General features: G+C 36.6%; 1 long non-coding RNA gene across 2 annotated transcripts; it reads left to right on the top strand.

Annotated features, from left to right (window-relative positions):
* Positions 1 to 10,459: 10,459 nt before the first annotated feature.
* LOC128197324 (uncharacterized) lies at positions 10,460 to 15,841 on the top strand. Of its 2 annotated transcripts, none has more exons than XR_008249716.1 (4): positions 10,460 to 11,519; positions 14,254 to 14,338; positions 14,460 to 15,084; positions 15,158 to 15,841. It is a non-coding gene; the product is annotated as an uncharacterized LOC128197324 (long non-coding RNA). The 2 variants fall into 2 exon arrangements; XR_008249717.1 differs by having other exon boundaries at positions 10,484 to 11,519; positions 14,981 to 15,084.
* Positions 15,842 to 16,051: the final 210 nt, after the last annotated feature.

Below are 16,051 nucleotides of genomic sequence, written 5' to 3'. Positions count from 1 at the left end.
TCTGCACATACTACTGCACATTGTATTTCATTGGTTTGATCAGATTGGTCTGCTACTTTTGATTAATCTCGAACATTGTTGTCACCAGTTTGGTCCATTGATTCTGACCAGTTTAATTCACTGATTTGCTATACAGGCTATACTGGTCATTTAATTGTGAATCAACTTATTCTTCATTTTTCCTGCATTGTATCATGTGGTGGATCTACTGTTTTTGGTGTAGCTGTGTAGACCTGATTTAATTGGTGTCATATAGCTAGTGCATCAGTTACAAGAATGCAGTGTAGGATGTCTACAAGTAAAGAATGAATCTGCTGATTAGTTGAGCACGAGGAAGAACCTACAACAAAGTCCACTAAAGCCAACAACTAGAAATAACATTAATTAGGGAAGTTGCTTAGCTATATTGCTTCTGTTTGTTTAAACTGTTTGTGTTATAGCTTGCAATTTGTTGGATGTTGTGATTTGCTGAATTGGGTGTGATTTTCTTGCAGTTTATTCCTAGAGAGCAAAAGACATCTTCTTTGTGACTACATCAAGGGCACAAGACCGAGAAAAGGGAAGTGCTTACTGCCATATATATATACACATCACCTTGTGTAATCTGTTTTAGCTAAGGAAATTTTGGTTGAAGATCTGTGCATTTGCCTTTGTAGGAAACTGATTAGGAAAGACCAAGAGAATTGATAGCAGAAGCACAAAGTGGATTGTAGGACCAGGACCAGGACCGTAGCATAGTTTGCTTTCTTTGTAATTGTTTTCTTCAATTTGTTTGTAATAGGCTTGTGTTAGCCTACTGTTAGCCTTAGCTTTTGTTTTGTAAAAGGCCTTTTATAAAGTCCAAGTTCTTTGGAAGAGTCCTTGGTGCTCTTTCAAACTCTTGGCAACTTTAACTTGCTTTAATTTTAGCATAGCTAGACAGGTGAATGTGTCTTGTTAGCCAAGCTACAAGCTTCACCATAGGAGTAGAATTTAATATTGACTTGATTTGTGTATCTCGTAGGGGTCATTAGAGTCCGCTGGTTTCTTAAGTGTTTTGTTTGTTTGATTTTGTGTTCACGTTTAGGGGTGATTTAGGCTAAAAGGGATTAAACTCTAAGCCTTATCACATTAGAGTCCGAGAGTCTAGTCTTTTATTTGTGCTTAATTGTTTGTGATTGTTTGAGTTGTGTACTTTGTTTCTAAAGGTGATTTTAGTTTAAGGGGTAATTAGTTAGTAGCCTAAGACATTTCTGGCAAGGCAAGACTTGGTACTTAAGCAGCTTTTTAGCTCACCTCTCTTACCTGGGACTTGTCTAAGTGAAAGTTTTGAACCCTTTAGATTAAGAAAACTTTTAAAAACAAAGATGTCTTCTTATGGTTCATATAGGTCTTCTAGGTTAGATAATGTTGATGAAATGTTTAAACAAGCTAGGAATCTTCCATTCTTTGGTAAAGACATAGGTGCATTAACATATCTAGCTTGGGAAAAAGAAATTGATAAAATAAATCCTTGGTTTTATGAAGAGAGTTAATATTATGTCCTTAGCATATATCTCTCTAAGTTAGAAGAGCATGCAAGTGAGTGGTGGAATGAAAGACAATATCATGTTAGGAAAGGTAGAAAGTCCTCCATTCGTGATTGGCATGATTTAAAAGCTTGCATGAGAAGAAAGTTTGTGCCTTCAAGCATTAAAAGAAACCTAGAACTAATTAGGGATTCCATTAATGATGGAAAATTATTTCTTGAGAGTTTAAATGATCATGGGTTTCTTCGTAGAGAATTAGAATTTGGGGCAAGACTTAAGGAGATCAAGGATAAGAAAAGAGAAAGAGAGATTGAGAGAAAAGAAAAGGAAGAAAGGAAAGAAGAAGAGAAGAGAGAGAGAGAACAAATAGAGAAAAGAGAAGAGAGAAGAAGAGAGGAATTAAGAAGAGAAGAAGAGAGAAAAGAAGAAAAGAGAGAAAGGCAAGGAAAAGAGAAGAAAGAAAAGGAGAAATTGTTACTGATGACAAATCCTATTCTTTCAAAGACTGTGGAACCTAAAAGGGAAGGTTTCCAAATCTTTACTTCTTTTCCAATAATTGATTACTTTTCAATTTTTGACTTCTCTTTCAAACCAATTGTCATGAAAGCATTTTCAAAATATGATAATTCAAATCTTGAGTTATTGTTATCTTTAAGAAAACAATTAACTCAAGATAAAATTGAATTTGGACTTCTAAAATTTTCAAAGATTACTAATCAAAGTATTAGAAGTTCTTATTCTCTTGTTTTTAAAGAAAAATTCTTTCTTGGATTAATATTAACCGAAGATATATTTGATGTGTATTGCAGATTCGTGTTTGATCCAGGAGGAAGAAAACTAGATCTAAAAGAATAAGGCCACTCCAAGATGGCCATGCTCCCAAAGATTGTGTGGAGCTTCTTCATAAGGCGATTGCCAGATTTGAGGACAAATCTTTTCTTAAGAGGGAGGGCATGATGGAATCCTCCTTGATGTAGTCCTCCTTTTGTATTTTTACTTTTCCTAGCTTAGCTCTTAAGGAGCATGGGTTACTATAAATACCCAACTCCTCTCTTGTATTAGCACTTTTGAGATTAATGAGAATTAAGTTTTCTGAAATAGAAACAATTCTCTCTTGAAAGTCAGGCTAGAGAGTCCAAAGACTTCCTCTAGCCACCTTCCAAGCACCTTTCTCACTCTCATTTTCCATTTTTCCACGGTGCCTCTCTTCTCCACGCTGCCTCTCCTTCACTGCCACCTCATTAGAGCATGCGTCAGCGCTCTACCTCACATTCTTCATTCCATCAAGCCTCAGCCACAGCCATTTGCATTTCACTCTCTCAATAGCTCCTCGGCCATCAACCACATCCTCTTCACCATTTTGCTTTGGTTTCATCACAGATTCCAGGTTCAACCTCTATTCTACCTTGCTTCCGTCATTGCAACCCTAGATCCAGGTTTTCCACCGAATCTCATCTTCTCCTCTAGGGTTTCGTCTCACTTCGTCCTTCATTTTCATTATTCCTTCATTTTTCACCGAACAAACCTTATTTCCTCTGTTCATCCTTCTTTTCCAACGTTCAATCAGTTGTTTGAACCGATTAATCGGTTTATATTGAGTCTCCTCACCCTTTGAGGGTTTCTTCGTGTCCAATTTAAGTTTTCCACTCTTCGATCTTCGTTTTCCCCTTCAATCTCGAGTTTCCTTTTCCATTCCTCTGCGTCTTCACTCGTCGGAGAAGCTTCGAGGAGTCCGAATCGAGCTCGCACAGCTTCGGTCGTCAGCTTCTCGGGCGTTCGTCCATCATTATTGCTATGAATTTGGTTTTTGCATAATTCTTATTAATGCAGATACATTCTGGTTTAGAAATGAGAAAGGCAATTTTTGTTGTTGTGAAATTTAACTACTTGGCCAGATGACTACCCATGTACGAATATCCATCCTTTGTTACCCTGTTTGAGCCTTGTATATATTTTTTGTGAACCCTGAGCCTATTACAGAATAATCTACCTTATCCAACACTTTAGAAGAAGAGAATAAGAAACATATTTGTCAGGATATAGGTAGAAATTAAGTTTGGGGGAAAGTTTAATCAGTTGAGTCTTAAACTGATGAAAAAAAATATATTATTGTATCATGTAAATATGAAAAAGTGTTCAAGTTAAAAGAAAAAAAAAATTCAGAAAATATGTTATGTGATGAATAAAGAGGTTGTTGATAAATAAAGTTTCAATGTTGTTATGTTCTTGTTCTCCTCTTCTTTAGTGTTGTTTTGTTTCCTTGTAAAACCATGTTTCTTCTAGCCAAGCCAAGTTATTACCTGAGAAAGACCTTTTGATTTAAACCAGAATGTGTGAATTGTGTATGAGATGACTTGCAAAAGTTGATGAAGTAGTTGATGGCAATCTGAGTGTGAATTGGAGTTGTAAACACTTGCAGGCTGAGATAAACACTGATTTAGCATATTTGTATTATTCTTTTTCTGGTTGTCTTATCATTCTGGGTTTAAGAACTTGTTTAATAAGGAAATCATAGCATTTGATCTGAATATTTGGAGATGTTGATAAAATGCTCATTTTTGTGACAAGGATTATGTGATAGAATGTCAATTGCTCCTATTTGTCTTGTTACGTTGTTATTGCTGCTTTTCATGAGGACATGAAAAAGTTCAAGTCTGGGGGTGTGATAAGTGTCACAGATTAGATATATTGAGCACTTATTTTAATCTCCTTTGATGTATTATGGAGTAAAATCTCATGAAAAGTTGCATAAAATGTATATATAATTGATTTTATATCAATATAAGTGTTTTTGTGTGTTTATTTCGTAATAGAATAAGGATTGGAAAATATCAAAGCGACCAGGACCCAGTGGCCCAGCGACCAGGACCTAGTGGCCCAGCGACCAGGATGCTCTGGCCCAGCGAGCAAGCACTGCTCGCCCAACGAGAAATCACTTATGCTTCTTCTCTTTAAAAACGCGAACCAGAGGCAGAGGCAGCAGTTCTGAGGTGTCGGAACGCTGCAGACCTCTCCCAGCTCGAGTTTGGAGGCTTCCAGGACGCAGGAACACCATTTCTCACCGTCCAATCCATCCGTTTTCTTCTTTCTTGCTTCCGTGATGTCTAAGAGTAGCTAAAACTCCATTTCATTGGGGTTGAAAGTAATGTATCAAAACTTTATGTAAACTTTCTGTTTTATGCTTAATCCTTGATGAATCTTTTGTTCTATGCTTGTTATTCATGCTTAATGATGGAAATCTGAGCTATTAGAGTGATTTGAATCATTGGGAAATGCTAGGATCATAGACATAGGTAGAACAACCGATAGAACTTAATTCTAGACATAGATTGAGAACTTTTGGGCATCAATAACATCGGTCTTAATGCGAATCTGAATTCTAAGGGATTAGAGTTTCTGTAAAAAGATTTAGAGCTTGTCATCTGAGGAATTAGAGACTTGTCTGCTTATGATGTTGATGCATGATTCTTGAGGAATTGAATTTGATAGTAAAGAATACTAAGTTTTGAACATGAAATTCAACCCCAATGAACCTAAACTTGACTGTTTTTACCACTTTGTATATCTATATTTTATTCTGTATTGTGTAGAAAAATACATTTGATAATCATATTTGACGCTAAATTAGTAAACTTCCACAATTAGCGAACCAAACAAATCTCTTGGAAAACGATATCCGGACTTGCCAGTTTATTACTTGTACGATTCGGTACGCTTGCCGAACTCTCAACACCTACCGCCCATAAAATAATATAAATACTCTTATATTGAGGTAACTAAATTAATCTTTCAATAAAATAGTTTTAACTTATTTTCTCTTTTAGGCTCTTTCAAAATTAAAGGTGGTTAGTTTGAAGTTATTGATGAGGAAAATATCAATTGAAATTTTCTAATTTTTATTTATTTGATGTAGCTTGTTAGTTTATTGGTTTAATACATCATTTGGTCCCTACTTTTGGGGGTTTTGTTCAAAATGGTCCCACCTTTTGAAAAAGTTCAGTAAGGTCCCATATTTTGGTTTAAAATGTTCAATTCGGTCCTTTTCATGGACGGCGTTAGAAACTTAACGGTGGTGGTGCCACTGTGGTGAAATGTGAGTGAGCTGTTATGTTTTCATGGTTACGTGACACTGTTTTATCAAGTAAGCTGTTGAAAAACTTTTAAAAAGAAAAAATACGTAATTTGGGTTGGTTAAAGCAAAATTAACCTTATCTAACTCTGATTTGTGCATTTCTGGGTAAAACGCTGCAAGTGGATTTAGCTAGTGATTCCTTCGTAGTGAAATTGGAACAAAGTACGTGCTTGAGGTAAGTGATCCTAATCTAGGACTAATAAGTTGCTGTTGTTGTTGTATTTGGGGGTTAGGGTTTAATTTTTGTTTGTTTGATTGACGATGATTTTGGGGGTATAACTTTGTTGGTTAAATAATGTATGTTGAATTGTTTTGTAATGCGTTGTGTATTGTGTTTTAAAAATGATTATAGTTGTCACTTGTTGGGTGGTTGAAGACAGTGAAGAAGATTGTCAGTTTTTTGGGTTTCGTAGTGGTCCCATTGTTGTTAGTTAAGTAATTTAAGTGGTCCCCGTTTGCATTTGAGTTGTAGGGATTGGGATGTCTGGGGAAAGGTTTGAGGTTGTGGTCCACCATGGTGGGACCTTGGTAAAAGAAATCCCCTTTAAGTACATAGATGGAGAGATTGTTGTGTGGGACGTTGATCCCGATAAATGGAGTTTTTTTGAAATAGTAGGTGCACTAAAAGATCTGGGGTACCTTCAAGTGAAAGAGTTATTTTACAGTGTACAACATTTGTTACATAAACTATATGATGATAGAGGAGCAATGAATATGATGAAGGTGCCAAACTTTTTAGGGAAAGTTGACTTGTATGTTGTACATGGCATGGACGAAGCAAAGGTTGTAAAAGATGATGTGAACCAAATTTTTTTACTTTGTGAAGGTGAAGCACCTGGTAGGAGTGGTGAGAGTAGTGGGGTTGTAGGTTCCCCACATATTGAGTGTGGTGATGAAGGAAATATGGATGAGGTTGAAGTGCAGAATGAGGTCGAAGAAAGAGCAGTTGAATCTGGTAAAGTAGGGGAGGTAGATATATAGACTGTAGTTCATGTGGATGTAGATGGTGGAGTGGAGATGGAAAGTGCTGCTGGATAGGAGGTGGAGTTCAGGTGGATTTATATGGTGGAGTGGAGCTAGAAAGTAATGCTGGACAGGAGGTAGAAGGTGGAGTTGAGGTAGGTAGAGATGGTGGAGTGTAGGAAGAAGATTTTGTGGACAGGGGTGAGGATGGTTTGGATAGTGATGTTGAAATTGAAGTCCATAGTAGGGATGGAGTGGACAGTGAGGTTGAAGTGGAAGTTGAAGTCCATAGTGAGGATAGAGTGGAGACTGAGGTTGAAGTTGAAGTAGACAGTGAGGATGAAGGACATATGGATCATGTTAGTGGTGATGAGTACGTGGAGGAGGCAGAAGAGGTTGGGATTGCTTTGGAGGATAGTGATGAAGAGTATAGGGCTGAACCCAGTGTTAGGGGTTTGTCAGAGGATGAATGGCATTCTGATGAGCTATTAACACCAGAAAACAGTGGTAGTGAGGACGACACTATTGGTAGACCAGAACCAGGTTTATTTTCTACATATGAGAAACAAAAGTCAATGGCAGATTACAAATGGGAAGTTGGGACTTTATTTGCAAACAAGGATGACTTTAAGGACGCAATTAGAAGTTATGTTGTGCATACTGGGAGGACTTTGAAGTTTGTTAAAAATGATAGACGTAGGGTGAGGGTTAGATGCATGGGTGGACAAGGTAAGTGTCCATGGAAAGCTTATTGTGGTTATTTGCCAACACGAAAATTTTGGAAATTAAGAAAAATAAATGATACACATAGTTGCAGTAGGCAACTCAACATCAAAATTATGAACACAAGGTTGTCAAGAAATAGACAGGTCTATATAAGACAATCCAAATTTAAAGGTTAACGACATACGTAATAAAGTATTACGTAAATGGAATACCAAAGTTTCCATCGCCAAAGCACGAAGGGCAAAATTGATGGCAACAAATCAACTTAGTGTAGACTTTAAAGAACAGTTTAGGAGAATATATGACTATGCCCATGAACTATTAAGGTCTAATCTTGAATCAACAGTTAAGGTGAAGGTAGAGAGTGTTGATGGTGAGACAATTTTTCAAAGGTTTTATGTTTGCTTCAAAGGTTGTAAGGACAACTTTGTGAGTTGTAGGCCAATTATTTTTTTAGATGGATGTTTTTTGAAAGGGCAGTATAAGGGAGAGCTGCTCACTACAATTAGAAGGGACTCAAATGACCAAATGTTTCCCATTGCATATGCGATAGTTGAAGTAGAGAACAAAGACACATGGGGTTGGTTTTTACAATTATTGATAGAAGACCTTGAAGGAAAAGAAGTGTGTGGTGGGTGCACATGGATGTCTGATCAACAAAAGGTACTTATATTCTTTACATTATTATATACATTGAACTCACTATAAATGATGTTTAAAAGCTTAATGTATTTATTCATGTGCACAGGGGTTGATGCCAGCTGTACAGGAACTTTTGCCTGGGGCAGACCAAAGATTTTGCATGAGGCACCTCTACGTAAATTTTAGAAAGAGGTTTCCTGGTCAGATTTTAAGGAGTCTCATGTGGAAGGCTGCCACTAGCACATACCCCCAGGCATGGGAGAGAGAAATGCTGAAAATAAAAGTGGTTAACATAGAAGCTTATAAATACCTAATAGCCATTCCCCCAGGTACAATTTGTTAGTACTATTCCTAGGTCAATCAGTTTTGCATGGTAGCTAATTTTGAACAGTTGTATTCATAATAGGTATTGGTCAAGGTCTCGATTCACAAGTAAAGCTGTATGTGATTCCCTTGACAACAATATTTCTGAAGCTTTCAACAGTGTTATTGTGCTTGCGAGAGGAAAACCAATAATCACAATGCTGGAGGAGATAAGACTTTATCTAATGAAACGTTGGGCCACTAATAGAAGCAAGGTCGCATCTATGGATTTCAGTATCTGCCCAAAGATAAAGAACAGGCTTATGAAAGAATCAAATTTGTCTAGATATTGGATCCCAAGGTAAAATTCTTATTTATAATCCTATCCTATCTGATTTATGGTGATGTCTTTTGTTCATTTATTGGAATGTGCTTTGCTTTTGTCAACTCGTCTGGAGGAAAGTTGTTTGAGGTTAGGCACACTGCAGCAATGACAAACAAGTTCGTAGTGGACCTTGACAGTCAACACTGTAGCTGCAAGAAGTGGATGATAAGTGGCATCCCATGTTGTCATGCAATTGCAGCAATGAACTACACCAATGAAGATCCACAAAATTTCATACCTTTTTGGTTCACAAAATCAACATATGAAGAGACATATGCCTCTATGATTTATCCTGTCAATGGCCAGTTGCTATGGGAAAGAACAAGCTATGATGATGTCCTGCCACCAATTCTTTGAAAGATGCTTGGGAGGCCAAAGAAATAAAGAAAGTTGGAGGCGTGGGAGTTAACAAAGGATGCCACCCAAATGAGTGTTGGTGGCCATAAAAAGAAATGTAGCATCTGCTGTCAAGTGGGACACAACAAAAAGAATTGCCCTTTACGTCCAGACATTACACAACCAACATGTCCCTCAACCTCACAGCAAACATGTCCCCAGTCACAGGAACCACCACAACCTACTCAGGAGTCCATTCCAAAATCAACACCACCAATCTTGAGGAAGAAGTTACAATATAGAAGAAAAGTTTAGATGTCAATTACAAACACTTTGAATGTATTTTGATGTTATAAAAACCTCCTCAACTATGTAGTATGTTGAAGTAGTTGTCTTTTGATGAACTAATTTACTTATGTATATTCACAACTAATGTGATAAACTTGTATTACTTACTTTGATTGTCATGTGATAAACTTTTATTATGTACTTTCTAGGTCCACTTTAATTATGTAGTTAAGAAAGTTCACTTATGTTAGTATATTATGGTAGAGATGTTACATGCGTTAATATCAATTTGGGACCAGAAGTTACAATTTAAAATTCAAAAGGGGACCAAATTGGACATTTTAAAATGAAAGCGGATACTAAATTGAACATTTCACATGAACACCTTCACATTACATTGACCTTCTCTGTCACATTACATGAACATTCACCTACACTTCAACATTCACATTGACCTTCTCTTTCACCTCCACATTCATATGAACATAAACGCTGACCTAGACCTTAACATAAACATTGACCCACCTACGAAGATCAACCTAAACAAACAAACATTGCTGATGAGTCAATATTTTATCAATTTCACTTAGTTTATTGTACCGAATTTAATCAGGAAATTGTGCTAAAATGTCCGATATTTTTCTGTATCTGCTAAATGAGCTTGATTTGATCAGAAATTCTAATTTCAGTTAATTTGAGTTATCTGAGTTAATTGTTTGCATTAGCAATTGCAGGAAAATTTTGGAAATACAAATTTGGACATTTAGATAAACACTTCCACACTGTGTTTAAAAGAAGCTACACTGCATTTAATTATTCTGTGTGTTGATCCGTATAACTGATGGAATATTTTCTCTTGAGATTGTAGAAGCAAAAATTTGATTTGGAACTCTTATATCTCACACGTCCACATTACACACGGTTTTGCAACCATTGCCAAGTCAACATAATGGTAAAAATGGGTTTCTGATCATAAGGTGAAAGTGGAAAATTATTGAAACACACTTATTGGTTTGCATCTCATGGCCTTAAAGAAGCCAACACAAGATGGGATCTAATTCTCTTTTAGCTAGAAGACAAGAGGCTTTGGAGAAGACACGGTCATTCACCTTTTGTTGGGACAACACATCACAACCCATAACAATTCCTTTTGCCAAGTTCATTTTGTCAAACATCAACACATGCCACCTAAATGTCACGGCCCACATAATAGAAAAGAAATGCAGATTTTTAACTCTCAGTGCTTTCCACTCTACACATAAACTTTTGACTTTTCAATTGGAGAAGACAAGCAACTCTCGGTGTGTGCTTATTGGAGGGTGCCCCTCATGGTTTTGCTAAGTTAACATTCATTGAAGAGCTTGCTATAATTGTTACAAAGCTAAAAGCTCACGGCCTTCACACAACCAAAGTAACACCCAAGCACACAGCTGGAAGCAAATACTTCATCACTTCTCAGTTGAAACTGCAAAATGAAGAATGGAATTGGTATCATGTGGAGTGTTCACGGTTTTCTCAGACATGGATTGGAAAGTAATAGCATGGCCCCATGACAACCCAAGTTGGCACACACCAAAACATCACATATGTTTGAATCAAAAGGGCCACCACTCTCGGTATTATTCTCCACTCAAGGTTTTGTGTTGGCATTTAGTTGATTCCTGGGGAGCAATTCACGTACAAAGGGAGGAACTCTATGCTGCAAGATTCTGATATCTCTGCTTTGTCCACTACACACAAGCTTTTATCCTTCCATTGGTAAAACAATTCACTGACCCAAGTAAATCCCAGCTGGAAGAAGTAGTACAAATGAGGATACAACCCTTTCATTGTATAACTCACGGTGCAGCAAAGATAAAAAACACATGGCCCATGGACAACTAAGCATTCATCAAAAATGTACGTTGGGATAAAAAGAGGGAGCAGCTACTGAAGGGAATATTATCCTCAATGAAAAAGCTTACACACGGATATGGAGAAGGGGCCACTACTAGACGGAAGAGATGGCTCATGGCTTGCTGTTTTTCCCTTTTAAAAAATGAAGAGACACACAAGAGGAGGGTGGTTACTCTCAGTCTAGACACTACACTCTTGGCTGGAGTTCTCTGCAGAAAAAGAAAATGGGTGAAGGGCAATGAGAGGAGGATGCGTTTAGCTGGCACAGAGAGGAGCTTTTGGTTGAGCTTTCATTGAGCACGGTGTCCAGTAAGCAAGGAATGGAGCTTAGCTTGAATAGGTTTTTCTTGTATCTTAATGCTTGAACCAAGAATCATTTTGTTATTCTCTACATATTGAAAAGCATTGATGGAAGAAGCTTTGTTCCTTCATTGTTAACGTTTTTATTCAATATCATCTCCACTGAGAATTGTATTTAAATGCTTGCTTGTTGCTTCTTTATTTATTTCATGAGCCTTATCGCTGCATGCACGGTCTCAATCAATATTTTCTGGGTATATATTTGTTTAATTGCCTTTAGGGAGGAATAAGTCTTTGCTTTTTCTAATATGATGAAGAGTAGAACGGTGACAGTGAGTGGTCATGAATGAAGAAGCTCATTTCATTTTATTAAAATAAAAAAGAGAGTTGTCTGGAAGGAATGGCTTATGCGGTGATGGATTAAAAAAAGAAGAAGATGGGGATTAATTGGGAGTTTGGAAGTGTCACGGTTGCTGGAAGAATGGGAGAAAAGAGAATGGTTCTTGATTTAAGTAAGGAGCTTGTTGATTTGATGGGAGTAGGTAGTGGAAGTGGTGATTCACGGTTAGAAGAAAAGATAATTGTTTTTCTTGTTTGAGAATGAAGAAGTGATTAGGTGTGGTATGGTAGGTGTACGGTGATAATTTGGAGAGAAGAAGTTTTATTCATATGCTTTGGAAAATGAAGCACATGCATAGGTGCTGGTTGGTGTGCTCGGGAATTGCTTAAGAGTAGAAGGGAGAATTCTTTTGGATGAGAATAAGAAGGTGTGCACGGAAGTGGAGTTTTTTTTTTACTGCACCGAAGAACCATACATCTAATTTGGAATTACTAGTTGCTCCAATGTTCATTACTTTATAGTATTTTAATGGAATTTATTTCAATTGAATTCTTGCTAGAAGACCAAAGCCGTGAGATACCACGTGAAGAAGCAATCAACTTTTGCATTAGAATAGAATATTGAATTTGGTTTTATGCGGAAGAATACTTTGGAGGTAATTGGTTGGATGTATGTAGGTGAAGTAGTGTGCATGGTTACGTGTAGGAAGCTTGAAGATGCATGTTAATTTCAATTCCTTTTGGTAGATGCATGTTTTACATTATAGGTTGTATTGAATTTCTTCTTTTTGCTGGTAAATTGCGTTTGGATATTTATATGTTATAGTGTTTAATTTAATGTTTTCATGTTTAGCCGGTTATGCTTGAATTCCAATTTTTAATTTATCCGCAACCTAAAACATTTTCAAACCCCCCCCCTTACGTGTTTGACCTGAGACTGAACCAAAAATTGGTCCTTGAGAGACAATCTAGGAGTCACATCCTAGCTATACTGCATTATATTGTGCAATCAAATTTGTATATGGTGCGATCCGTATCAATTGCCATAGTGTTCACTGCAATAACAACACACATAGCTCCAAGTAACAATTTTATCCTTTTCTGCAACTTTTGGACTAAAATTTTCAGCTCACATATCCTCCCCTTTGCCTGACAATTTCACCATCTCTTTCGTCATTATTTTCTTCATTACACCATTTGAAAAAGTTAAAGTGCATCCCTCTTGAAGATCCACCCTGTTATGCACCAAATAACCCAACAAAATTGGTTCTAACTCAATAATCTATGAACAAATTAATTCCAAAATAAAATGAAAAGGGTATTTAAAAAACCTTGTAATGACGACATCCCAAAATTGTCTCCCATCATTTTGTGAAGTTCTCGCCACTTTGCTCACAGCATAATCACCACATTTGCAACGAGGGATTATCCCACCTCCCCTCCAACCACCATCATTTGCGGATTGCGAATTTCTTTCCCACCCAGTTCTGGAACAAGAACAACAACCTTGAGAAGAAGCCATTAAAAAAGGGAACAACTTGCACAAACACTAATCACCCCTTTTATTAGACACAAAAACCTCAACTTCAAAGATTTTCAACAGCTCAGTTGACTTTACAATGACACGTAACCATGAAAACATAACAGCTCACTCACATTTCGCCACAGTGGCACCACCACCGTTAAGTTTCTAATGCCATCCACGAAAAGGACCGAATTGAACATTTTAAACCAAAATATGGGACCTTACTGAACTTTTTCAAAAGGTGGGACCATTTTGAACAAAACCCCCAAAAGTAGGGACCAAATGATGTATTAAACCTAGTTTATTTTACTCATATTAATGAGAAATTTTTTGACCTAAATTTATTTTTTTGGAATTTAATAGACTAATTTGCATATAAAATTATATCTTTGAACGTATGTTTTAATTTTATAATCGAAAAAGAAAATAGTATCTATTTTTAAATTCTTTGAATGCCCATATATATCTACAAATGTTTTTTAAACTCGTGGATAGTTGTCAAAGAGGACTCTCTACATGCGGTGCTGGCAGTGAACAGCTATTACCCATACCTGTTGCCATTCCAGTTCGAGTGGTAGTTAGCTAGTTAGAGACGATAGGGTATAGGTTTAGGGATCGCGATATTCTATATTTTGACATTGTAAAATTGACAACGTTTTGCCAATGACACGTGTCAATTTTGAATTGGGTTAATTTGAATAAATCTATTTAAAAAGAAAACTGATCAGAAAAGGGGTTGAGGGGTTAAAATGAGTTTATTTCAAAAGTGTCCTTGTACATGAAGTACTGTATTCATCTGAGGGTTTTCTTTTTTACTTCATCTCTTTCCATTTTGTGCATATGTTCCTAGGACGTTGATGAATCTCCTACGCCTATTTGTTCTAAGTGTGCCCTTGTCTCTCCATTTTAGGTTTTTCATCGATCTACGGTGAAGAATTAAGATCTGAACTTTGTGTGCAATGGATTCAAGCGTTGACATTGGATCTTCGAACAAGGTAAGAACTTGAATGCGTTCCCGTATTCTTATGTTGGCGTTTTTGATTGTTTTTTTGTCTGCAGACGTAAATTTTTTTGGTTTTTTTTTTCGTACCAAGAAGTATACTTATTTTTGTGCAGTTGTTCGTTCGTCATTCAATGAAAAACAAGTTTGTTGGTACATTGAAAAGCAAGTTTGTTGGTAAAGTCAATCATTTCAATTATGCCATTCAGATTGTTTTTAGAACTTATGAAAAGTGTTAAAATGAGTAGGAATGTTTTGAGCGAATTATTGATTAGATGGGTTGATGAGCGTGGTTGTTTTTGTTTCGGAGAAAGACTTGTGGAATTCAAGTCCAATTATGTATGTTTGAGTCTAGGGTTGAGTTTAGTTGGTGAGAATATTAAATTAAAGGAAAAGCAACTTTGAGAGAGTGATTGTGGCAAGTACTTTGGTGATGGAAAGCAACAATTGCAAATCATATATGATTTCCTTAAGAGAAAACACAAGAAGTTGCCTTCAACACATTTTTGTAGCTTGTACATTTTGGTTGGAATTTGTGAAGTCTTGTTTCCTAATCGTAGCAAAACTGTCTTTCCAATTATGTTTGAAATTGTTGATAGAATAAGTGATTTGGGAAATTATTGTTGGGGTCGTATAGTGTATCATTACCTATTTAGGAGTTTATGCAAAGCTTCTACAGCGTGGAATAAAGGAGAAGGTGCGAGCAATGTTTATGTGGATGGTTGTGTTTTCGTGTTGCAGGTAATTCTTGTACATTGATTGTTTGTTGCTATTGAATTCAAAATACTACTTATATCCCATGTGTTATTTTCAGGTTTGGTTTTGTGATCGTTTCATACCTTCAAGTGTTCGTGTAGAGAAGTACCCTAGACTTTTGCATTAGATCAATATAAATGTGGGAGACAAGTTCATCAAACGTGCTATGGAGAGGGGTGTGGTATGTACTTCGTTTTCCATATTATAAAAGTTTGAATGAATGAGTTTTTACAATGCTATTTTGGGTTAAATTTAAGATGCTTGATGATTATGGTGCATCAAGCAAAGAAAGCAATGAGTCCATTTTGAAAGCCTCCCTGATTACAATGGGAGAGGATTTGAAGGATGAAGATAAGGAAGGCAAAAGCAAACACAGAGAAACAATTATGACTGCTTTAGATGATCAAGATACTTTATTTGAAGAACTTGAGAAAGAGTTAATTGAATTGGAGGCTGAGTTGGTGGAAGAGAAGAATAAAGATGATGGTTCTAACAGACATGATGGTGGTTACTTCACGCCTTGTGCAGCATATGACTTTGACAATGACTATGCAACGGAGGGAGGAGTCTCAAACTTTGAGAAGCATGAAAGTGTTATGAAGGACAAAGGACGTCGTAAGCGTTACAAAAGTAGACTTTGTAGAACTCCATACACTAGATATAGTCCGAAACTGAATTGATTTGTGTAATTAGTTAGCAGTGTTATATTGTTATATGTTATAATGTATGGATCCTTTTTAAGTGTATGATCAAAAATTTAATGAATGTTATTGAAGACATTGGTTAATGCAATTGTGTACGTTATGTTCGTTTGATTTGTCGTAGTGTAGTATTATTATGGATTTATCTTGAATGTGTTTGGAGAAGCCAATGTGGTGGCTGAGGTAGGACACAAAAACGTCATAATTAATTATCAGGGGAAATAGTCATTTCTGTACACAAAGTCAGACCG

This window comes from Vigna angularis, chromosome 6 (assembly GCF_016808095.1).
Source record: "Vigna angularis cultivar LongXiaoDou No.4 chromosome 6, ASM1680809v1, whole genome shotgun sequence".
Lineage (NCBI taxonomy): Eukaryota > Viridiplantae > Streptophyta > Magnoliopsida > Fabales > Fabaceae > Vigna > Vigna angularis.
This window is presented reverse-complemented; position numbering and strand designations above follow the sequence as displayed.